The following is a 26,118-nucleotide window of genomic DNA, read 5'->3' as shown; positions in this document are numbered from 1 at the left end:
TGAAACTGCTCTGTGTGTGGTGTTTCACATAACAAACACATAAACACAAATAGAATGATCACTCCTATCCGCCCTTGCAGTCCAACTACTGAAGTCATTATAGCAATCACCCCAGCACAGGTGGGCCTACAGCGCCAGTAATGGCCCTCCAACCCCAGCCTAGGTATGCCTCCGGAGCAGGGGTGATGGCGAGTTGCACCCCAGGGTTCGTCCAGGGTGCAAATCGTTTATTTTGATATTTCTCCAGGAGATGGGCTCTGTACGTATTGCATGAGCCCAATCTTCTGTAAAACAATATAAAAAGAATGTCCTCCACATCCATAGGAAATTAAAAAGGGACTATGGGGCTCATCCCAAGTCTGGCGGTATCCCGTCAGTAAATCTGGTGAGATACCACGAGATGGTAATACTGTTGCCTGGTCTGCCGGAATTACCGGGACATTACAGGTGCCGGCAAGAGTTGATATATCCCCATAGGACTCCATTGCCGGTATTTCCAGCACTGTTAATACCGGTGCTGATAATGGTTCTGCGTGATTTCGCCGACCTATTTTTGGTCGTGGTACTTTTCATCGCCGACCCTTTCATCGCCAACATTTTTTTTATTTTAAACATTTATTTAGGGGGGGCTGTGCCCCCCCCAAACACCTCCTTACTTAAATAATCATACCCCAAATCGCACAAACACCCCCCCTAAAAAAATGTTTTTAAATAAAAAAGTTGGCGATGAAATGGTCGACGATGAAAAGTACCACGACCAAAAATAGGTCGGGGAAATGCGTGTATACTGCTGATAATACTGGGTGTTCTTTGCCATTTGGAAGCCTCATTACCTCTAGCTCTTGGTGGGAGGTAAATCAGGCCACATCGCTGGCAAACTTGTAGTTTGGCGGTGCAGGAAATGTGGAGGAATGGTAAAATTGAAAAAAGTCCTGCTCCGCGAAAGTTGCAATAAGCCCTATCTCCCTTTTCTATATCCTATGATGGCATTGGCTGCAAGAGCGACAGATTTCTGGGTCCAGAGTACAAATCTCTAGTCCAGCAGGTACGTGAGGAGGAAGGGAGGAAGGGATGGGGATAGGTGTTGGGTATGGGATGCCTCAGAGTGGTGGAGGAGTGTGAAGGGTGGGGATGCAACAGGGAAAGGCTTCCTGTAGCCTCTCCACAATCAAGATGGCACCACCCAGGGAAGGGACTCAGGTGGCTGAACAATGGTGGCCTTACACTGAGTGTTTTCGCCTGCATTTCCAGCAACGTGATTGGCTGAGCACCCTTCATCAGCTGCGAAAACAAATAATATTCCATGCCAACATTTTTTTTTTTATCATTTCAAACATTGTGTTAATCTGGCCAGGACAAGGGCTGATTTTTGCATACTCACAGATGAGAAAAACCATCTGCCATCTGAATAGTAGACCCTCAATATCCCCGAAAACCTCATGGCGCCTCAGTCTGTGCCTGCTTGATGTGGTTCAGTTGCAAGAGGTTCTGCTCACATGAAGTTATTGGATTAACTGAGTCATGTTGTCTTGCTGAACTCTAAACACAAAGCGTGTGGGATCACTGGACCTCTTTCTCTTAAAACATCTCCACTATTGGTCAAGGATGCGCTAAATAAAAATCCTAATAGCAATGTTGGTGTTTGGAAGAAACACACACTCTTGAGCCGCTTAAATATGAATGGACTATGAAATGCTTTAACAGCCTCACCCAATGAAAAGTATTCCCAAAACCAAGACATCTCCAAAGTAATGGAGCATTGACTTATGCAGCGTGACTCCAGCAAATGTTGTGCTCTCTTGGTGCTGGGTTCTGCAAGGAGGGTAGATTTTGTGGAAGCACAGGGAAAGGCAAGATTTGAACATGAGTTGGTGTGCATGCAGAGCCACGTCCTCCGCTCTCTGGGTTCTTGGTTATGAAAATGGTGCTCACTCTATTTTATGGGACCTCCAGATGGTGTTGTACTCAGTTGTATGTTTGTCAGTGTAGTCATATGTATTGCACATTAGGACTTTTATTAAAGTGCAGAACTAGTGAGCATGCAATAGGACACTGTTTGAGCGGCAGACCCTTTTTATTTATTTTTGCTGATGGATATATGAAATGTGGAAAGGGGTTGGCAGATGGGAGCGGTGGGTAGTGGCACTATCCAAGGGTGCTGGTTCCGGGTTTCAGCAGTCACAATGCCTTCTCCCAAATCTTTATGGATATCAAGATCGATTGTATGAAGAGGCATTGCTTTGCTTATGAGGCTGCAAGGATAATTGTGTCAGCTTGAGGTAGACGGTGCCTGAGACAATGCCTAGATAATTTTGTTGGTGGGGTACATTATACAGCCTTGTAAGGAGCCCTGTCAAATAATGTCTTCCTTGTTCTCATCGATTTAGGAGTCCACCCAACACCTGTCCACTTGCAGAGGTATCCAGGTGAAGGATTATTATCCTTGTTCAATGAGAGATGTATTGTGGTTGCTCCAGTTCAATAAATAGTATGACGGTGAAATCCTGATGATTTCTCAATGTTTTAAGAGATTGATAATTAGTTAGTTATTCACTGGGAATAGGCGAGAGATCAATACCTTTCCTATTGCTGGACTGGCCAGGATGGGTCCCTCACACATGTGACCTGATCCACAGCTTCAAGATCAAAACTTTCCTAACTATTGTTTCATAACTTCACATGCAGTACTTATTCTTGAATGTGTTCATTGTATCCAATTCTCCACATGGTCCTGATTCGCCCAAGCACACCTTTTTGTTTCCTGACAGACGCACCATTAATTTCTGCTCCATGTTCCATGGAAATGCCGTTCACATTTGCTTATTTATGGGTGGTCTATGCCCTTTGCCCTCATTATGAGCTGTGACTCACTAGCCCCTGCCACAAACTTCCACTGTACGGCTACTGCTCCTCACTTCCCACTCCTCACTGTGCCGTGCCACCTGCCTTTTTGCCTTTTATTTTAGGAAGCCATGCCTGGTGGTGAAGGTTCCCCTCAAGTCTCACAGACCCTTCCTCTGCCCTCGGCCTTATCTGAAGCCAGCCTGAAGCAGTGACCTGATTTAGACAAAAAACTATCCTCAATTGCCTTTCCAAAAGAATAAATAGGTCATTCTTCAGCCAACAACAGGATGATAGCTTCAAACACAATCTCCTCTGTTCATCTAAAACAGAATCCAGACAAAGATGCAGCACTCATGTTTCATATGCCTATGGAGGGACATGGTCACTTGAACTCCAAGGAACAGATTACAAAACTTTGCACTGGTGCAAATGCAAAGTTGTACGGTGTTAGCCCTTGGGCAAAGTTTGCCCTATTTCTATAAACACTGCGACATATAAGAAAATAATTTCACCATGACAAGTGCAGTTTTGCATGGTATTAGCACCAGAGCAGAATTTGCCCTTGTGTAAAAAAGATACATTTCCAATGTGTTTTTTCACCAGGGAAAAGTTTGCGCTAGTTCTAATACCATTCTGTATTAGCAATGTGGCAAACTTTGCCCTGTTGCAATAATGCAGTGAAAATGTATCTTTTTTTGCCAGAGGGCAATGTTTTACCTGGTGTTTTGACCATGCCAAACTGCACTTGTCATGATGTAATAGTTTTCACATATGTCCCAGTGTTTTTAAAAATAGGGCAATGTTTCTTTAACCTGCCTCCAAGTGTTTATTGACCTTCTGCATGGTCCACCACTGGAAGCAAATATCCACACCTACCACTCAAATTAAATACACGGAACAGGTATGCACTGGTTCTGCTCTTGTCTTTTTGGGAAAATATCAATGTATCCAAATTGAAACCTCCAACCATGCTCCCCTTCAGGGGGGCTCACTAAGGTTCATGCATGTGACCAACAGAATGTTGGGTGAGTAGAAACAGTTTTGTGGGTCTTGCTTTTGTCAGTACTAGGAACAGTACCCCTTGCGTAACATTTTACTGACACTGATAGTGCACTAATATTAATTTTGCAAAGTGGTAGTAGTGCAGTGTGCTGGCTTTGTTGTTGGTTGGATGATGTTTGTGGACTGTTGGCTGCATTGTTGTTCTGGAGGTTAGGCACTGAAAATGTGCAAAAAAGACCAGTCTTGGAATTCAGTTTTACTTGGCACTATCGAGGCACTTGTCATGTTGTAAAGTTTTTGTGGAGGGTTTGATGTGGTTTCTTACTCTACAGATAGTCTTTTAGAAAGTTTCGATTTTTCAGATGCTGGGCATAACTCCAAGTGTGGAGTGTACAAAGAATGAAGTGTATTATATTCTAGAATGAAAGGGATGCCTGATTTTACTTTGCAAAAAGGTATAGTAGATATAGATCTGTGACTCCTATCTTTTTAAAGGCTATATTGCCTTTGTCTACAAGTACATGGTCCAGGGTTAGACTTTAAGACTTGTGAATTGTAACATTTTTGGTGAGAATGAGAGAACGAAATAACTAATCTTTTCTCACATACATGTATTTTGTGTTGGAATTGTTTAAGATTGTTTAGTTTATCAAATTTGACAATGGCACACCTAATCTCTTTTTTTGTATACAGTTGTAAAACAATAACTATACCCATTCCTCCATTTATTTAACCCTTGTTCGATACCAGGTCGTGTCCTAGAGTCCCTCTGCAGTTAAGTCACAGACTTAATCTGTTTTTGTATCCGGCTGGATTAGATATAGATTTTTCTAGTTAGTTTCAGTGGTTTGTTGAGACATAAGGAGTGCAGGGAATGTCATGCCATGTACTTCTAATTTTGTTTTGTTGATATGATATGTCATTTATAACGCAACTGTACACAAGTTTTTCTAGGCACGACAAGACAAGGGAGGGAAGACAGAAGGGGGACAAGGCAAAAAATCTTACTAGGCCTTGTGTCATTCAGATTGTGCAAGTGCAACAACGCAATGTGTAGAGGGAAGTGCAGTCAGGGCAGCATTGCTCTGAGTAAGTGCAGCCAGGGCAGTGTGAACTTGAACTTAAGCCTTGCAGCCACAGGGATCCAGTGGAGATATTTCAGGGCTGGAGCGATACAGTCCCTGGGCTTAATATCATGGACAAGTCTTGCAGTCCTGTTCTGGATGAGTTGCAGAGGGCAAAGAGTAGAGGAGGGCAGATTGAGAAAGAGGCTGTAGCAGTAGTCCAACCTAGATAGAAACAGTGCTTAGGGGAGAATGAGAGAGTGGAGTGCCACCAAGGTTTTTTGCCTCACAGGAAGGCGAAGGAAGAGGGCCCAAACAAAGTCTAACTGCTGAATGAAGGACAGGAAAAAGTGCACAAAGGGTGTATGCTGGTAATCCAAAATAGGACTAACAATAAATAAAACGAGAGAGAAAAAAGGCTCATAAGAGAAGTTTGGTACAGTAAAACATTAAAAGTTGCATTTTCTTGATATTATGAAGATAGAACCAGCAAGATTGAGAAATAGTAGAGATTTGAAAAGAAAAGGAAAAGAAAGGAAGATGTGGGTGTTTTCAGAATATAAATGCACCTGCAACCCATGTGAAGAAATCAAGGAAATCAGGGGTGAAGTGTCAAGGGTAAAGAGGAGTATCCCAAAGACAAACCTGTGTGGTACACCGAAGAAAAGAGGGTACGATCGTGAAGAATCATTTTTGCTAGTCTGCTGGGCTTACCTTAACTGGCATATTTCTCCAGATTTTTGATGTTGTGCTCCAAGCATATTTTACTTTACCAAGATCATTTCACTAAATTTCACAGGTTTTTATTACAGAAAATTAACAATAGCTTACCTACATCATATATGCCCTTTTTGCCAACAGGAATCATGTTATTCATGATATCAGTGCCCTTGGGGTTTAGGGTGACATTCAAGATGTAATGGAATGAACATGCTGCCTCTCCAAGATATATAGCATACAAACAGTCAATCACTGGCAGAAGAGGAACTCAGATGGCAACACTTCCCAAAAATAAGAAATACATGTTTCTTAACAAAGCCATCTTCAGCATGGACCCAGCAATCTACAAAAATCTCACTCCTTTCATACTGCTCGCTCCAAGCCTGAAATCCTTCTACAAACAGCATCTACATCACATCTGGACTTGATATGTACACTTGCCATGTGCTCTTAGATCAGTCTATATCCACAGCATAATCTTTTGCAGTCACACACTGTCTGCATTTTTACACTTCAGCTGTAATTACTTCTCTTTGGTTTTGCAGAGAAGGAGCTAAGTACCCTCACCTCATACACTTCAGCCATATTGCCTATATGTAGGGAACCACAGTGTGAGACACGTGTGGTACCAATGAAAATACTGGTACCAATGAGAATCCTGGAAGCAAGGTTCCCATTGAGAAAGCCATACCTGCATATGAGACAGTATGATGGCTATTTGAATGAAATCCCAGAAGAAACAGAACAGCTGAATGAAAGAGAAGAATGGTGACATCACACACGAAGCAAGCCTGAAGGACATAGAAGGAGATGCAGAGACAAGAGAATGCAGATATTCTATAAGGCATCAAGACAGTATTGAAAGATAAGTAACATCTTGGGATCAAGATGAAGAAACTTATGCTACAGAATAAGTCATTTTACACATGTATATATGCAAAGAAATGCAAGCAGACAACGTATTCTTGAGGCTAGCTTTATAGTGAATAGATTGCTGCATACGCCAACATATACATATATAAGAGTGAGTAAAGAATGGATGTTTCCACTACGTATTATAGAGCTGGACTAAAAAAGGAAGGCCTCTTTTCCAGTGTGTCACAGTTAAAAACAATTGAATTACAAAGTGAATCTCAGAAAGGCAAGGCTGAATGAGCCCCCAGGAAGCCAAGGTCGTATCAGTCTGGGGTGAGCAGACATTGGATACAAATCGTGTGAAAGAACGAAACTCCTATCCAGACGACATGGACAAAAACAAGGAAGACATCAGGCCTATTAGAAAATAGTATTTTAAATACACTAGATCTCGATTTTGTGGTCTTCAGTAATGTGGAAGGATGAAGTTGGATGAACATGATGACCCCACATACGCATGAGGGCAGAGCGTGCCTTCGCTCCCCTGAATTCTCCAGAGCAAATAACACTCCCAAGCACAAGTTCAAAGTCCTAATTGACAGTAGACCACCGAGGTGATAATAGATGGTTATGCTAATTGGTGGGAATCTATGGTTAAGACTAGCTCACCAGCACCTGGAAGCCCAGCCTGCATGCTGCTAATGTAGGTGGAAAAGTACTGACAGAGGGGGCCAACCAATTGTAGGGGCCCGCCACATAAAGTGTCCATTAGTTTGTGTAACCAATTGGACGTCATGTATTTAGTGACGTTCATAGTGACTTGTTTAAGGGGAGGGCTTAGTTGCCCCGCCTGATGTTAAGGATCCAATTACTTTCTTAGACTAGTGTGGAATGTATACTTAGATGTTCTCTTAGACCCTATGACAATTGCCACTAGGTTTTTGTAGTTTGACACGTAGGATGACGTTAGTACATATGTAGGCTCACGTCATCAATGACAATTTTTTTCTATAAAAGAAAGCTTTTATTTAAGATGCATTGAGAGATCATGTGCTGAGAAGTCAGTTGATGTCTGTTGTACTCCCTGTTTTAGATAATTAATATTAAAACAGTTAACCTGTTTGCCAACTACCCGAATCATTTCGATTATTGATGTTTGAAAACATTCTGCATCCCCATCCATCTCAGGGGTATTGTTAACTCGTCTTAAAGGGCTGGGGTCTCCCAGTTCACGTGGTAGCAGAGGATGGTTAAAAATCTATTGAGATAGTAAGAATTGGGATCTTGGAAATATTGCATTACCTTTGCCATTCGGCTGAAAGGATGTGAAGCTCCCTGTGGATAGCGGAAACATTTATCATCATCAGGCTTGCAAGCACGTGTGAGACGGGTCCCCTGGGTTCAGACAGAATCCCCTCCTGGCATCTACAGGAAGCTGAACAAATGGAAAGTTGGAGAGGCTGATAAAGAGGTGGACCATCCCGAGAGTCAGAACTCAAAAAAAAAATGGTGAGTAAAACTGACTGAGGAGGCAAAATTGTGTATGGGTAGTGAGTGGTGAAAGTGATAAGGGAAGATTGAGCAACAGAGGGAAGTTGGGGTAAAGTAATTTGAGAACAATGAGCATTGAATATTAAGCAATTGACTTGAGGAGAGGCCAAGCAATTAAGTTATTAAGTCATTGACCTGAGGAGAGGCCAAGCAATTAAGAGGTATTGTGAGGAAAGGATTCACGATAAAGACTATGCCCAGTTTCCTGCGTCGTAAAGACGTAACAGAAGGAACCATTTCTAGAGCCCTATTTATGGGTGACATAGGCCATGAACTTGGTTAAAGACAAGTTTAAAGAGACCAGTTCACATCCCAATCTGGGTATTTTTAGGGGTAGGATAACTCTTGAGGACAAGACTGAGATATATGTGACGGTTGAGTATGTATGTCTGTCTGTTTGATGTATATGACTGTATATGGTGAAAAAACAATAGAGGAATTGATATACGTGAAAAGGAAAACATGAGACTTAAGAATTCATTATTTATTTATTGAAATTGAATTCATGGTGTTTAGTAAAAAAAATAGACTAAAGTAAAGCACGTGATATAGAGGGTTTGGAGCATGCAACGATTGGTGCACACGCAATTTGCATGCAGCATACACAGAAACAAAGTTAGATAAACAAGTAGCGAGCCTAGAGCTCTGGAAGATGTACCAGGGGGAGAGAGAAGACCTGCCTCTTGAGGATTGGATACTTAATATATGCAAAGAGGATGGTGAGGAGCCTTCTGCTCCCCTCGCCGCACCTAAAGCAGATGGTGATAGTAAGAAAGATGATGGGTTATACCCATTAAGGGAGCTTGAAGCAGCAACAGGGTATAGCAACCCAGCATATCAGTCACCAGCGTAAAGCAGAGACGAGAGCCCAGAGAACATTTCCGAGAGAGATGTAATCTCTAAGATCCTGAGGTACAAGGAGAGATGCGCTAAAGAAAGAAGTGATTGACCAAGATATAAGATGGGAAATAAAGAGATGGAAAGGAGAAAAAGATAAGACTGATGAGTTAGCACTTATACAGAACGAATGAATGGGTGGTCAGATTGTGCTCAAATTCGATGGTAAGAGCATTGAGGAGGTAAGGCAATGCGAAGATCGAGACAAACAGGACAAAAAGGATAGAGAGAGAGAGAGTGTTAGGACACGTACCTGGAAGGTTGCGGGTCGCTACGTTCCTTGGCAGCTCTATTCTAGGTATCGGATCAGTGGGAGGGAGACTCTCCGATGCCCCAATCAGCTGTGTGGTCCAGGCTACGGGCTCACGCGTGAGCCGCGGACCAAGACGATCGAAGGCTTGCGCTTCAAGCCTCGTTCTCGCCTCGGAAGGACTGCGGTGCATGCGCGGTTCTCCTCGCGCTCCAAGCCTCGGTTTCGCACCGCGGCCGTAAATAGCGATCGGGTGCAGGAACGAATCGCGTCTTAACGCGGTTCGTTCCTGACTCACCGTTGTTTCGCCGCCGGCTCCTGTTGGACTCTGCAGCCCTGCTTCCCTTCTCTGCCTGGATCCCTGCCCTTCCTTTGCCTGGTCTTCTTGTTCCTCTACCAGACTTTCCAGTTTTGCCCACCTGGGTCCCTGCTTTCCTGCCAGGCCGTCTTGTCCCTCAGCCTGGTTCTCTAGCATTTCCCACCGGACCCACTGTCTTCTGTTGCTTGGTTTCCCTGCCTGGTTCCCTCCTTTTGCCTGGAATCCTCGCTTCCAGATTGGCTCCCAATTCCTTGTCTGGCCTCCCTGTCATTCCCTTACTGCCTTCCCCTGGTTAAATCCTTTGAGGTTTCCTGAGGTCAATCTGCCGCCTCCTTGGTGTCCCTATCTTGTTGCCTTGCTGGGGTACCAGTCTTATTGCCTGCTCCAATTTAACCTCAACACCTTCCGGATGTGCCTGGGCCTGGACTCTCTCCGTCAACTTGGCTACCCATCCTTCCACAGTGTGCAAATTGACTGTTGTTTGGAACTCCTTTGAACTGAGTGTGTCTGGCTCTCCTGGCGATCTTCTGAGCTCTCTCCCCTGGGCCATTCTACGGAGCTCTCTCCTCTCTGGACGTCTCGCCTGTGCCAGCTACAGCAACCAAGGTCACTACAAGAAGAAGATCTTTGGTGCTGGGGGGTGGTCCCCGTCCAGTGCGGGGCTGAGGCCGCTTCCTTGTACCATATTCTCTACTGGTTAATCCGAATTTCAGACTGGCTTCCCCAACGCGGACATCATCCGGAAACAGAGGTACGTCCAAGTTGCGAGACGTACACCTTAACAGAGAGAGAGGAAAGATTGAAAGAAGATGGAGCAACAAGGAAGCATAGACAAAGGCGGGAAAAGTTGTATCAGGAGGAGCAACTGAAAAAGCAGGAAAGAGCAGAAGAGCAAAGGAAAGATGATAAAAGGCAGAGGGCAATCGAAGAACAAGAATAGCTAGCAAGAAAGAGAGAAGAGGAAGAGGACGAACAGAGATTAAGGGATAAAAGAATACAAAGATGAAGAGATACGAAGCGCAAATGAGAGAAGAGATATGAAAATAAAAGAGGATGAAAGAATAAGAGAGGAGGCAAGGAAGCAAAGAGAGTTTGACGATGAACTAGAATGAAAGAGAAGGCAGAGAGCACACGATATTGATTGTATGGAAAAGAAACTAATGGATCCTAATCCAGTAGTGGCATGGGAGGATTTAAAAGAATTCTTACCAGCACATGAACCAATAGGAGGTCCGTCTAGAGCAAATCTAGAGGATAAGTTTGACTCTAGAAGCATCGGGCATTGGGGACGCAATCAATAAAGTCTATAATGATATGAGGACAAAGAAAGAATTGAAAGGGAAGGGTATAAACGATCAACTCGAAAGTACACATTTGTACGACAAAGAGGGAAGCACATGTAGTTTTGAGCCCAAAGAGCTGTCTTTAGACAGACTGACTCTGAATAGAGACAAAGAGGAGAGATGTCACACAAGTTGGGGACATGATATGTCAGACAAAGACAGAGGAACATTCCGTGGGAGGATGAAGGTAATGCATGTGGCCCTGAAGGGTGTTTTTCAATGGACAAAGAAGTAAGGTGGTTGGATCTAGATCTACCTATATCTCGGGCATCAGAATCATTGACATGGCTAGATCCACCTAAAGGGTGATCCCATGGTGAGTGGAGGTACTTGCCACCTTATGTGAGGTGGTTACAGTTGCTGCCTGGAAGAAGGCGGGGTGGAACCATTGTCCCTGCTATGGATAGACAGATGATGGGAGACGAACATGAGTTTGGAATCACGCAGTTTCCTTTGTTAGAAAAGGGAGGAGCTAGGCCACAGTATATGCCTTGGCTACAAATGGATAAGGATTATTTAAGGTGCAAACTCCTGAGTTTAACTTCCGGCGCTGGGAAATGGATACACGAGCTAGAAAAAATGACAGGAGGAAACACGTTAGCAGTAGGGGACATTAAAGGTCTCCTAATTGCTATCCTTGGGGAAAGGGCTTATGACGTATGTTCAAGAGCAAGGTATTCTAGTGTTACTATGGTAAACACTGCTCATGATTGAGCACTGTTCAATATCTGAAGGGCGGCAGTTTGGAAAGCGCTTAGAGTGCTGTTTCCGGACACATCAGATATGGGAGCTATAATGGCAAAAAAGTTGCAGGAAGGGGATGACCCTCTTGTTTATATTTAGAATTTCCAAGAGCAGTGGGCTTTGCAGACACGCGAGGCTTGCAGTAAATCAATATGTGTATTTTATCATATATTGTGCCAGGGGCTGCCAGAGACCGCACCAAAGCAGCTGAAGAAATTGGTGGACATGGAAGCAAAGCCATGGTCAGAAATACAGCTGACCAGCACGCATTATTGTAGATAAATGCAAGAGAAGAATCAAAAGAAGGACAATCCTAGGAAAGGTGAAGAGGCAAAATGAGTACAGAAAAGGTTATCAAAGTACGCCATTGAAGGGGCGTTGTTGACTAGCGGAGACAGATCGGTTCAGAGCAAGCAACAAGCATGCCGCAGGTGAACAATCAAAGGCAGTTTGATCAAGGTAATAATGGATTTGCAGTCTTGGGAGTCTTTCGAGGTAGAGGCCTCCTGAATAATCAGGGAAACTTCCAGAACAATCAAAGTGGGTTTCAAAACACACAGAACGATAGTCAAAGCATGCAGGAGGGGCAGATTAGGAGGCCTCCTCATGTATGTTGGGCATGTGGTATATCAGGGCACTTTGCTCGCACATGTAGAAGTTAAGGATTCGTGCAGGATGGCCAATTCTCAAGAGGGGGACTACAAACCTGCTTACATATTCGCAGCAGAATGGAGATGGGTTTGCTCAAAATCAGACTGTGCTCAGAAAATGCAGCAAGATTTACTAATACAGCAGCAGCAGGCAATAATGAATCTGCCAGAAGGGCAGTCACAGCATTCACCCATGCAGATACAGCAGGGCACAAGCACAGGACAGTTAATGACTCCTAGGATAGGGGGTGTTACTGTTTATTCAGTGAATCCTTTCACAGATACAGGGATGAGAATGTATCCACAATAGGACAGCTCACTGGGAGACTTGATGTGTTCCATACTATCAGTGATGCCCCAAACTCAAGAGGAACCGAGGGTTGATGTCAACATAGGAGGCAAACCCTTTTCTTTTTTAGTAGACACAGGTACAACACACTCATGTATATGAGAGGGGAAATGTTCAATGTCTGGAAATGCCATGAATACTCAAGGATTCACAGGAGCTACAAGTAGAGTTCCTTTCACTGAAGAATTACCAGTTTCTATGGGGAAGTGTTGTTATATTCAAGGCAGACGGCTGTCAATGTATTAGGTCGAGATTTAATAACAAAGTTGAACATGACGATTTCATTCACTGATGAAGGCATAGTGTGTTCAACACCAGGAATGCATTATTTAAATGTGAGTGAATTTATTATGGCATTTGCAGGATAAGTGGCCATGTGAGGAGTACCGTTAGAACCAGAAGTTTTTCACTATGGGGTACACATTCTGTTAACATGGCTGCCAGGCTTAGTGGGCAGGACTATGAGAAAACCTGTTGAATTTTTATTCAGACCAAAGATACCTATGGATGAAGAGGAAGGACAAGACTTTCCTTTAGAATTGCAAGCAGCCACAGTGCAAGGGGAAATGGCTTTACTTGATGAAATGATTATGAAGGCAGACCATGGAGCACGCTGATTGCCATTTGGGAAGGTTATAGATTGACTGACGTCACTAATGAGGATATGTTTGGAGATCATCCATCAGATGACAAAGTGGTATTCAAGATGAGTATTACTTACTGGGTGAGAGCAATTAAATGAGAGGTTCTTCAGAAAATTATGTTAGCAAAGAAACACCCCAAGTGTTTCAATGAAGATATGGCAAATGTACCAGTTTGATTATAGACAACAGGCCCCTATGACATAGGCCTACAGAAGGGGGTTGGAGAAGTGAAGATTAAACTGAAACCAGAAGCAATTTTAACTCAAACACGACAGTATTCTATATCTGTTGAGGCAGATGAAGCTATTTTTAAGACGATATCCACCATGATGGAACTGGGTAGCCTAGTGACATCTGAGACACTGTGTAATGCTGCGATATCCTGTGAAAAAAGGGAAAGGGTGTTGTGGTGTTTAATCCAAGATTTCCACCCAATTAACCAGATTGTGGAGGCTGAGTTCCCTCTAGTCCCTCATTATATGACAACCCTATGTAATATCCCTGTTGAGGCACAATATTTCACTGTGATTGACTGGAAAAATGTGTTTTTCTCAATCCCATTGCATAAAGACTCACAAGATCTGACGTCATTTACGTTCAGACAAACTCATCTGAAAAGTACTCGCCTGCCCCATGGGTATTGTGAGTCTCCATCGATTTTTAAGAGGTACCTACAGATGGACTTAAGTAATATTGATTTAAACAGTGTAGTGTTACAGTACTAGAAGATCTATTGGTCTGTAGCACCTCAAAGGAAGAGTGCAGATGTGATTCATTTCAGCTAATGATTATTCTTGCAGACAAAGGATATAAAGTAGACAAAGAAAATGTGCAGTATTGTCAAGAAGAACTACTGTATATAGGCCAGTTCATTTCGTATGAAGCAAAGAAAGTGACTCCTGAGAGGGCTGAAGCTATTTTGAAAACAGTAAAACCACACTCAATAAAAAACATGCAAAGATTTTTGGGACTGTATAACTATTTAAGAGCATTGGTCTTTGATTACAGTTCATACGTAAGGCCCTTGTTGCAAGCTCTGAAAAAAGCACAGGCAAATAATGAAAACATAGTTTGGACTGAGGAAATGGAAGAAGGGTTTGATGAATTGAAAAAGCAATTTGTACAGCTCCAGTTTTAGGGATTCCCAATTATGCTGAGGAATTATTTTTGTTTTCTCACACAAATGGCACTGTTATGACAGCTGTACTCACGCAGAGAACCACGTTGAGTTTCAGGCCCATTGCATATTACAGTGGGATTGTAGACCGAGTAATGAGGGGTCATTTTCCTTGTGAACAATCTTTGGCAGCCGCTGCATTCGCCATTGAGAAGGCTGCCAGCATAGTGATGGGGTGCTCCATGACGTTATTTGTTGAACACACATTGTATGCCATTTTGGAAAAACCTAAAGGCACGTTGACTTCTCAAAGGGCTTCTGATTATGAGGTAGTCACATCAAAACCAGTGATTAAAACTGTCTGATGCAGAATAGTGAATCCTGCAATTTTTGTTGCAGAACCATTGGCAGAGGATGAACATGCACATGATTGCTCGAACTATGTGCAACTCTATGATGAACTCCCGAGGGTGAAGGAAAATGCGTTGTCAGCCTTGAAGAAAGTTTTGTTGCATTGCCTACCACTGGCATTTTATGCATTGAGAAATCAACCGGTTCAGACCACTATCTTACCCCCCATAAAATAGTGACAGTGTGGTGAATGAGGACACCTCTCACACCTCCGTCTAGAACTCGAAGTGATGCCTAGTAGACTGCAGAATTGTTAGTATGTGATTATGTTATGTGCATGACTTCAAGTATCTCTGTCATTTCAGATCAACTCAAGAGAAAGGGGTGTGGGGCAACACAGAATACAGAAGGAGTTTATACAACAACCAGAGTTAAAGAACTATGTCTTCCCAAATGTTTCCCGGGTGATCAGGTCCTAATCCGCAATTTCATTAGGAGGTGGCATGAACCGCGTTTCAACGCCCCCTTCATAGTGGAAGATGTGACACCGTCTGCAGTCAAGGTGTAAGGCAAGCACGCTTGTGTATTTGAATGAGATGTGAAAACCTACCCCCTTCACCCCATGCCCATTGGAAGCAAGTATCAGGGAAGAACCACAGCACATGCAGACTAGGTCTATGGTGAGGAAGAAGGACCCAGAAGCTGTTGAATAAAGACAGAGTATATTGGACTGCAACTTATTTTTGGGAAAATCTTTTCAGTCACTAAAAAAGGAGTTAAGGGAAGCTATTTGATCTTGAGCCACAGAGCCACAGGGGCTTGTTGACATTGGACTGAGAAATGCTTAAATCTTGATGGAGAGGGAAAGAACGCCAGATTTGGAGTTCCTTTTTGATGACTGGAAGAGAGAGCAGTTCCCCGATTCCTTTCTCACTGAATTTCTTTTCGGAGGCTGTTAGGAAAGATTTCGTAATTGTAGGTAATTTTCCTTCCATGTGGCAACCCCTAAACTTTTTGCTATTGTTTTTCACCTTGTTCTTGACTTTGCCAGAGAAGTGCAGCCTCTGCCGCACTCCTCTGGGCTTTCGCTCCTTTTCTTACGGGGAAACTGACATGCCCTTAAGACAGTCAGTACCGGGGAACGCTGTTTCCCGTAGTTTCTTTTATCATGTTGCGGCTTTAGTGCAACATGACACAAGAGGGCACTGTAAGCTAAGTTACAGCTCTCTTGGGTCTCTAGCCTTCTACAGACCCTAGATACTCTTTTAGGATGGTATTTGATCGGTGCAAGTCATTCAGGGACTCGAATGGTGGCAGCGATCGTTTTGTTTATTTTGAGCTCCTTTTGGCGTTCTGAGCACGTTTTTCGCACTGAACCCAAAATGGTGGCCTGGCTCCCAAAATGGCCAGACCACGAGGCTCCTTTGTCCTGTCCACTGACCGTCTTGCTCCCTTCACCTTCCCCAGGTCGAGCGACCCGGGGCCTTCCTTATTTGGGCATGTACTTTCCCGCGAAACGTGGTTGCTTTCGCGGGCTTCTACATGTCTTTTGTGTGCCTCCAGGGTGTGGGCTGGGATGTCTGGTCCCAATACACATCCTGGGTGCCAGAGAGTCTGGGGTGGTGTGAATGCCTGGGACCACCGTGGTCCGTGATTGGTCCACGTATGGTATGTGTGTTGATGAGCGGATCTCCCATTGGCTCCCCTCCGTTTTGGCGCGAAGGGAACCGTGGATAAGAGGGAGCTGGAAACAACACTACCATGTCGATCTCCTGAGTTCTCACGAACGAAGGAATACAGGAGCCAAGTATCCTGCAACCAAGAGGCTGGACCGAGGAATCGCTGGTGACCCGCTGAAGGAATCCTCCTTTGCACTGCTGTCGTCCTGTGAAACCCTTTCCTCCTTTGATCGAACCAGAAGGCCTGTACTGGTGCTTCGACCTTTGGAATAGCAGGAACAGCTATTCCCGGTGACTTCATCATCTCCTGCCAAGTAAGCCTTCGGAAGCGTCTCTGGGCCATCCAGTTGACTGACCAGCTTACAAGGGAGTCCTGCTCTGTAACCGCCGCCAGGTTGTGTTGTATTTCGAGTCCTTGTCACTCTCCCACGCTTCGTACACTTGGCGTTCCTAAGTCTGAAGGGAGGAGTGTACATTTGGCTCAGATACACACGGCCGCTCCGTTGTCCTGCTGCGGCAACAAACTGTGCTGGTTTCGTCGATTGGGACGTCTTTTTGCTCTACACGACTACGAGGCGTTCCCTGCTCTTCTGAACCTGCCAGCTGCTGAAACTAACGTGGAGAAGCCTGGGTCTGCTTGCTTCGGGGACCGGTGAGTAGTTTAGCTAGGATCTGGTCGCCCTCCTGCAGTATCCCATTGCTTTTCCCTGCTGTGTAAAAACAGCACCCTTTTGGCCGTACTCGCGCTCTGCTTCTGCCCGCTGTGGAGGCTGCGCTTGAGTTGCGGAACCTGTTCCCCTTCTGCTGTGCACTAACCCGAACTGCCTGACTTCCTCCGAAGAGCTTCCCCTTTTGCCCGTTGGCACCGGCGTGGCAGGTACTTTGAGCACAAGGCTCCACTCTTCGCAGGGCTCGGACTTCCATCTAGTTAGGTGCCTCTGAAGGCGAACTGAGTCTAAAGCGTTATCGCACTGCCTGTTTTCCTTTCCTTTCAGGTGGACTACATATTTCGTGCTTTAAACGCTTGCGACTGTGTATTTGTATATATATTGTGTTGATATGGTATGTGTTGGTTTAGTATTGTGATATTGTGATTTTCTCGCTACGGTCATTGTTTTAAAGGCCTTAAAATAAATGTGTATCTATTTTTGATATAACAACTGTTTGGAGTAGTTTGTAAGCGCTCTTGCTTTGTGTGCTCATTGCGGGCTTTCAGTCACCCTCACCCCTCTTGAGACCTAGTCTTGACCGCCGCGATCGCTACCTTGATTGGTCTGGCTCGTCCAGAGGTTACCCTGTTCCAAGTAATTAGGTTGGCCTTCTGAACTTCTGCGCCACCAGGACAGAGTTCAGAAATCTGTCTTAACAAATTGGTGTACAGCGGTGGGATACGACTGAAGGTATCCAGTGTTGCGCTCGAACTAAGGCATTTCAGGTTATTCCAACCAGTACACGTAGTGAATTGTTGTAGTATAACTTTAAAAAGGCCATAGTCCTATCAAACAGTATGGAAGCAAATACCTTGTTGACTTTAAATGCTTCCAAATCAGAAACGCTGAAAAAGATGTGTGCGGAGAGAGGTGTTTCCTCTCAAGGCACAAAATTGGAAATGATCCAGAGAATCGTGGCGTGGCAAGAAGCGCAGCTTGACGCTATAACTTCTGAGGACAGTGCGGAAGGTGTTGGGGCTGCTCTCACTGGTAGAACCGACGGTTCTGCCGCTGCACTGATCCATCGCGACCACGAGGACAGGGAGGATGTGATGTCTAATGTTTCCTCTGCCAGTGTTGATGGGGAGGCTATGCTTGAATTCAAGAAGCAAGAGCTGCGGTTTAGGCAGCAGGAGCTTGAATTCAGCATAGCCAAACTAAAAATCGAACAGGCAGAAAAACAGAAAGACAGGGATCACCAGTTGGAACTGGCCAAGCTTCAGGTTGCAAATGGGTCCAAGGGTCCTGGACATGGGTCTGGGGCTTCCTCTCATCCACGGTTTCCGAAAGATCTGCTCAGTGTGTATGAAGAAAGGAATGACATTATGGACTGGCTGAATGCGTTTGAGTATGCATGCGAGGTTCAAGAAGTTGACAATGCTGATAAGATTGCGTGGTTGCTCAGTAGACTGCCCCATTCTGGCTGTAGTGCCATTATGGAAATGTCGAAGGCTGAGCGAGCTGATTTCGCAATGTTAAAGCAAACTCTCATTTTAAAGTTTGGGAAGACTCCGGCCCAATATTTAAAGCGTTTTCGAGAGTATAAGAAAAAGGAAGGTGGTACTTGGGTATCTTATGTCGCTGAATCTTTGAAAAACTTAACTGGCTGGGTTGAAGGTTATAAGGTTTCTACCTTCGAAGGCATGATAAATCTTGTCATGCTGGAACATATTTTTGCTTCTTCTTCCCCGGAGCTTAAGCAGCATTTGGCCGATTCGAAGGAGATAGATCCTAAGAAGCTGGCCATTGCAGCAGACTTATGGGTGTCACATCGAGTGTCCCATAAGGACAAAACTCATCCTGGTAAGCAGGAGGAAGGGAAAAAGTCCAAAGATATGGAGGGTGGGGAATCTGCTATATCTCATTACCATAAGGGCCACAAAAAGAAAAACAAGGGTACGACACAAGAGAACTCACAGGGTAGTGGAGGTTCACCTCCGAAACAGAACTCTGGTTACAATAAGCCTCCCTACGTAAACAGACCCACTGGGGCTTGTTTTTCTTGTGGAGCAACTGACCATGTGAAGGGGGATCCCCGGTGTAAGGTTAGACCTTTGGGGGTCCACTCCGCTAATCTGGCCTTCTCCTCCTACGAGGAAGAAGAGATTACAGGAGCATCCTTCTCCTCAGACTCATTTCCCAGCGGAATAGAGGCTGAGGTAGTTTTAGTGTCCCTGGGTTCCTGGGAGCCTAAAGTCGCAGAGGCTTATGCTAGGATTCCGGATAATACCAAGCACTACTTTAAAGACAGTGTGCTGATCAATGGAGTGGATACTCCAGCTCTTAGGGATAGTGGGTGCAGTCGCACTGTAGTGGATTCTACCTTGGTAGACTCAGAGGAAGTTGCCAGAGCTACTCTGATGCCCACTAAGTTGGCTGACGGCCCCCTCCGTATGTTTCCCGTGATCCCTGTAAATCTTACTTTAAATGGTACAGCAGTCAGGATTCCAGTGAGCATTCAGAGAAACGTCCCGGGAAAGGTCTTGTTAGGTAATGATCTCAGAGCTTTAGGGCTCGTAGGAGACACTGCCGAAAGACCCTACACACGGTCTCAAGCACGGGCAGCATTGGCCAAGTCCAATACGCCGCCCCAGCCGAAGGGGAAACCCAAGGCGAAAGGAGTCTACAAGTCAAGACGAGGGAAAGAGAATATTCCCCCGAGCTCGCCTACCACTGCGGTGGAGGAAGTTGGTCAATCGCCCGGGCCTGACGAGGAGGTGGCGATGCCTGAAGTATTCGACCCCAACGATCATCCTGAACTAAAAGACTTGTTAGTTGAAGGAGGTCCTGATAGGGACGAATTCAGTAAAGGCCAACGTGAGTGCCCATCTCTGGAAGGCCTAAGGAGACAGGCCTGCTCCCAGCTTGAGGGTGAACCTCCTGGGAAGCATAGGATTTATTGGGAAGGTGGACTCCTGTATAGTGAGCCCACAGAGTCTACAGAAGGAGACCATAGGAGGTTGGTGGTTCCCCTTGCTGTTAGGCCCTTCCTCCTGCAGTTGGCGCATGAAGTTCCCCTTGCTGGTCACCTTGGTATGAAGAGGACCAAGCAAAGGTTATCCATGCACTTCTACTGGCCCAAGATGGGGGTGCAAGTAGAAAGTCACTGCAGGAGTTGTGCCTCCTGCCAGTTGTCTGGTAAGGTTGGCGCGACAATCCAAGCTCCGTTGGTACCGCTCCCAGTTGTGGGGGTACCATTTGAAAGGGTAGGGATCGACATCGTTGGTCCCCTTGACCCGCAAACATCCTCGGGCAATAGGTTTATCCTGGTGCTGGTCGACCATGCAACCAGGTATCCTGAGGCCATCCCATTGAAAACTGTAACTGCCAAGTCAGTTGCAAAAGCTTTACTCGGCATATTTACTAGGGTTGGCTTCCCTAAAGAAGTTGTGTCAGATCGTGACAGCAACTTTATGTCGAAGTATATGCAGGCTATGTGGAAAGAATGTGGGGTCACCTACAAGTTCTCTTCTGCATACCACCCCCAGACCAATGGTCTGGTGGAACGTTTCAACAGAACGTTAAAGAGCATGATTGGGGCTCTGGAGGAGCCCCAGAGAAGAAAATGGGATCTTCTTTTACCATGCTTGCTGTTTGCCTACCGAGAGGTACCACAGGAGGGTGTTGGCTTTAGCCCCTTCGAACTTCTGTTCGGTCATCCCGTACGGGGACCCTTAGCCATCGTCAAAGAGGGATGGGAGATGCCCACTCCCCCTGTTACTACCAATGTAGTTGATTATGTGCTAGGGCTCAGAAAACGGATGGTACTTCTGATGGGCTTGGCTAGTGATAAATTGAAGGCAGGGCAAGCGCTGGTGAAACATTGGTACGACCAGAAAGCTTCCCTCATCAACTTTACACCTGGTCAGCAAGTCCTGATCATGAATCCAATAAGGCCTCGAGCTTTACAGGACAAATGGTCAGGCCCTTACACAGTGGTGGAGCCCCTGGGTGAGGTGAACTATTTAGTGGACCTTGGCAGGCCTGGACAGGCTCCAAAAGTGTTTCACGTGAATAGGCTGAAGGCTTTCGTCCCAAGAGTCGAAATCGCAGCACTGCTACTGGCTTCAGATGTTGAGGAAGAGGAGTCAGAACCTCTCCCCGACCTGTTCCAAAGCGGTCCTTCAGATAGCTCCGTTGAGGGTGTCCGAGTGGCCCCTCACCTGACTTCTGATCAGCAGGCTGAGGTGAAAAGTTTGCTTAGGCAGTTTTCCCCCCTGTTTTCACAGTCCCCTGGTTTGACACCTTGGTGCAAACATAACATTGACACAGGAGACAGTGTACCTACCAAAAGTAGGGGATACAGGATGTCGGATAAAGTACGGTCTTATATTAAGACCGAGGTCAACAAGATGTTAGACCTTGGGGTGATTGAACCCTCTAGTAGTCCTTGGTCCAGTCCTGTGGTGTTGGTTCCAAAGGCAGGCACTTCTGAATTGAGGTTCTGCGTGGATTACAGGGCTCTGAATGCTGTCACCAAGACAGATGCACACCCCTTGCCTCGAACAGATGAGCTGGTGGATACTTTGGGTGCCTCCAAGTACCTCAGCACGTTTGACCTAACTGCTGGCTATTGGCAAATAGCTTTAGCAGAACATGCCAAGGAGAAGACAGCATTTTCTACTCCAGGCGGCCTTTACCAATTCCGGGTAATGCCGTTCGGGTTGAAGAATGCACCTGCCACTTTCCAGAGGCTTGTGAATCATGTGTTGAATGGGTTGGTCGAATTCTGTCTTGCATATCTAGACGATATAGCAGTTTTCAGTGCCACCTGGGAAGACCATGTGAAACACCTCAGGATTGTGCTCCAGGCTCTTCAGAAAGCCCACTTGACCATAAAGGCTAGTAAATGCCAGATTGGACAAGGCTCAGTGGTTTACCTTGGACATGAAGTAGGTGGAGGGAGGATACAGCCTCTACCCAGTAAAGTACAAGCAGTACAAGACTGGCCTACCCCCACTACGCAAACCCAAGTGAGAGCCTTTTTAGGACTCACGGGGTATTACGGCAATTTTGTGGCAGACTATGGTACCATAGCTGCTCCTCTGACTGCCCTCACAACTCCGAAGAAACCCAAGAAGGTAACTTGGACCGACGAGTGTGAGAAGGCCTTCAATGGCTTAAAAGACTCCTTGTGCCAGGCCCCTGTGCTCAGGGCCCCTGATTATCAAAGACCTTTTATCGTGCAGACGGATGCCTCTGACACTGGGATAGGAGCTGTACTATCACAAGTAGATGAGAAGGGTAAGGAACACCCTATCGGTTTTATTAGTCGCCAGCTTAAGGACAGAGAGCTCAGATGGTCCACGGTAGAGAAAGAATGTTTCTCTGTTGTGTGGGCCCTAAGGAAGCTGAGGCCCTACCTCTATGGGACCCACTTCACTGTGCAGACTGACCATAAGCCGTTAAAGTGGCTAATGAACATGAAGGGGGAGAATCCAAAGTTGCTTAGGTGGTCCATAAGTCTACAAGGCTTCGACTTCACTATTGAGCATAGGCCGGGTGTCCGACATAGCAATGCTGATGGGTTGTCCAGAATGTTTTACCGACCTGAACAAGAGACTCATCCAGGGGTGGATTAGTTCCCCCTGTCCATAGTCTGGGAGGGGCGAGTGTTAGGAAAGATTTCGTAATTGTAGGTAATTTTCCTTCCATGTGGCAACCCCTAAACTTTTTGCTATTGTTTTTCACCTTGTTCTTGACTTTGCCAGAGAAGTGCAGCCTCTGCCGCACTCCTCTGGGCTTTCGCTCCTTTTCTTACGGGGAAACTGACATGCCCTTAAGACAGTCAGTACCGGGGAACGCTGTTTCCCGTAGTTTCTTTTATCATGTTGCGGCTTTAGTGCAACATGACACAAGAGGGCACTGTAAGCTAAGTTACAGCTCTCTTGGGTCTCTAGCCTTCTACAGACCCTAGATACTCTTTTAGGATGGTATTTGATCGGTGCAAGTCATTCAGGGACTCGAATGGTGGCAGCGATCGTTTTGTTTATTTTGAGCTCCTTTTGGCGTTCTGAGCACGTTTTTCGCACTGAACCCAAAATGGTGGCCTGGCTCCCAAAATGGCCAGACCACGAGGCTCCTTTGTCCTGTCCACTGACCGTCTTGCTCCCTTCACCTTCCCCAGGTCGAGCGACCCGGGGCCTTCCTTATTTGGGCATGTACTTTCCCGCGAAACGTGGTTGCTTTCGCGGTTTTCTACATGTCTTTTGTGTGCCTCCAGGGTGTGGGCTGGGATGTCTGGTCCCAATACACATCCTGGGTGCCAGAGAGTCTGGGGTGGTGTGAATGCCTGGGACCACCGTGGTCCGTGATTGGTCCACGTATGGTATGTGTGTTGATGAGCGGATCTCCCATTGGCTCCCCTCCGTTTTGGCGCGAAGGGAACCATGGATAAGAGGGAGCTGGAAACAACACTACCATGTCGATCTCCTGAGTTCTCACGAACGAAGGAATACAGGAGCCAAGTATCCTGCAACCAAGAGGCTGGACCGAGGAATCGCTGGTGACCCGCTGAAGGAATCCTCCTTTGCACTGCTGTCGTCCTGTGAAACCCTTTCCTCCTTTGATCGAACCAGAAGGCCTGTACTGGTGCTTCGACCTTTGGAATAGCAGGAACAGCTATTCCCGGCGACTTCATCATCTCCTGCCAAGTAAGCCTTCGGAAGCGTCTCTGGGCCATCCAGTTGACTGACCAGCTTACAAGGGAGTCCTGCTCTGTAACCGCCGCCAGGTTGTGTTGTATTTCGAGTCCTTGTCACTCTCCCACGTTTCGTACACTTGGCGTTCCTAAGTCTGAAGGGAGGAGTGTACATTTGGCTCAGATACACACGGCCGCTCCGTTGTCCTGCTGCGGCAACAAACTGTGCTGGTTTCGTCGATTGGGACGTCTTTTTGCTCTACACGACTACGAGGCGTTCCCTGCTCTTCTGAACCTGCCAGCTGCTGAAACTAACGTGGAGAAGCCTGGGTCTGCTTGCTTCGGGGACCGGTGAGTAGTTTAGCTAGGATCTGGTCGCCCTCCTGCAGTATCCCATTGCTTTTCCCTGCTGTGTAAAAACAGCACCCTTTTGGCCGTACTCGCGCTCTGCTTCTGCCCGCTGTGGAGGCTGCGCTTGAGTTGCGGAACCTGTTCCCCTTCTGCTGTGCACTAACCCGAACTGCCTGACTTCCTCCGAAGAGCTTCCCCTTTTGCCCGTTGGCACCGGCGTGGCAGGTACTTTGAGCACAAGGCTCCACTCTTCGCAGGGCTCGGACTTCCATCTAGTTAGGTGCCTCTGAAGGCGAACTGAGTCTAAAGCGTTATCGCACTGCCTGTTTTCCTTTCCTTTCAGGTGGACTACATATTTCGTGCTTTAAACGCTTGCGACTGTGTATTTGTATATATATTGTGTTGATATGGTATGTGTTGGTTTAGTATTGTGATATTGTGATTTTCTCGCTACGGTCATTGTTTTAAAGGCCTTAAAATAAATGTGTATCTATTTTTGATATAACAACTGTTTGGAGTAGTTTGTAAGCGCTCTTGCTTTGTGTGCTCATTGCGGGCTTTCAGTCACCCTCACCCCTCTTGAGACCTAGTCTTGACCGCCGCGATCGCTACCTTGATTGGTCTGGCTCGTCCAGAGGTTACCCTGTTCCAAGTAATTAGGTTGGCCTTCTGAACTTCTGTGCCACCAGGACAGAGTTCAGAAATCCGTCTTAACAGAGGCACACATTGTGGTGCCCAATGACAAACGTTTCTCGGATTGTTGCTGTTCATTTTGCGTGCATACTCTGCGCTTGTGGGAAGAACTACTAGTGTTCATCTGTGCACGATCCTAAGAATGGTCCAATTGCGTGGAGATTGCTTGCAGCCATCATTGATTAAATTCTTCAGCTTCCTGAGTACAGTGGGGAAAACACAAATGCCCCTATCGGATGATAATGCACAAAGACTGGTTGTCTTAGTGTTTTATTATCTGATTGAGGAATGCCTGCATCTTGTTGGAAGACAAACTGATGTCCACACTTTCCTGAGGGACCCGAGAAATAATGCAGCACTTAATGAAATACTGAGATACATAATAACACAGGTGAACCTTTATTTTGAGAGACCACTGAGACCTGAAGGAGACCTTTGAGGGAAGAGATCCTAGAGTCTACTGGTTAAAGTACTTTTTTTCATGCTGAAGGAGAATCTTCATGTTGTCTGTTGAAAGGATGATTTGTTGTCTTCTTGGCAACTTTTGTTTATCGTCCAGTAGCAGCCAACTGATCGAGAAATGTGTGGAGCGGATTCAGCAGCTTCCAGTGTATTGCATAATGTTGCCCGATTAAAGTTTATTGTTTCCTTCCTTAAAAAAAGAGTAAAGATGGGCAGCATCAATAGTAATATCATTATGCCAGATCATGAGAGATGTCCACAATGTCAAAGAAGCTATTGTTGTAAATTCACTTATTTATATGTGATTTACACTTGCATTTTGTTTGTAGTGGTACTGCTCTCACTTACAGTACGCACTGCTTGCTATTTAGATCCAACTAGAGTAAAGATTCCTGTGTAGCCTCCAATGAAGAAGGAGGGTACAGATTTGGCAACTACAAGGCAGCAGAGACTTTATATAATTGTTGCTACTCTAGAGCTTCACACAAGGGCACCTGTTCCTGTGTTGAATAAACATGGGTTATCTTTTTGAGGGAGGTCACGCATGGACATTATGCAAGACCTTTTTATTCCTGCATATTATGTTAATAGGATGGAGCTTCTAGATCTTTCTCCTGGCACATGTAAAAGCACCCAGTCTACCGACAAATGTTTCTTTGATTGGTCTAAGGAAGTGTGCTGACATGCTTCATGGAATAGTTAGAGAGTTTCTTCAGAAAAGAACAATATCTAAGAGAAGTGCTAGGGGGGATGATCATGAGTTAAATGATTACCTGGACAGTACAGCACACTTGGGGAATAACATGTGGTATCAGAATATGAAATAAGTGGGAAGGAGGACTTCAAAGGAGGATTTTTTTGTATGTGCACTCCTGCCTTAAAG

Source organism: Ambystoma mexicanum, chromosome 3p (assembly GCF_040938575.1).
Source record: "Ambystoma mexicanum isolate Mex_15411 chromosome 3p, UKY_AmexF1_1, whole genome shotgun sequence".
Lineage (NCBI taxonomy): Eukaryota > Metazoa > Chordata > Amphibia > Caudata > Ambystomatidae > Ambystoma > Ambystoma mexicanum.
This window is presented reverse-complemented; position numbering follows the sequence as displayed.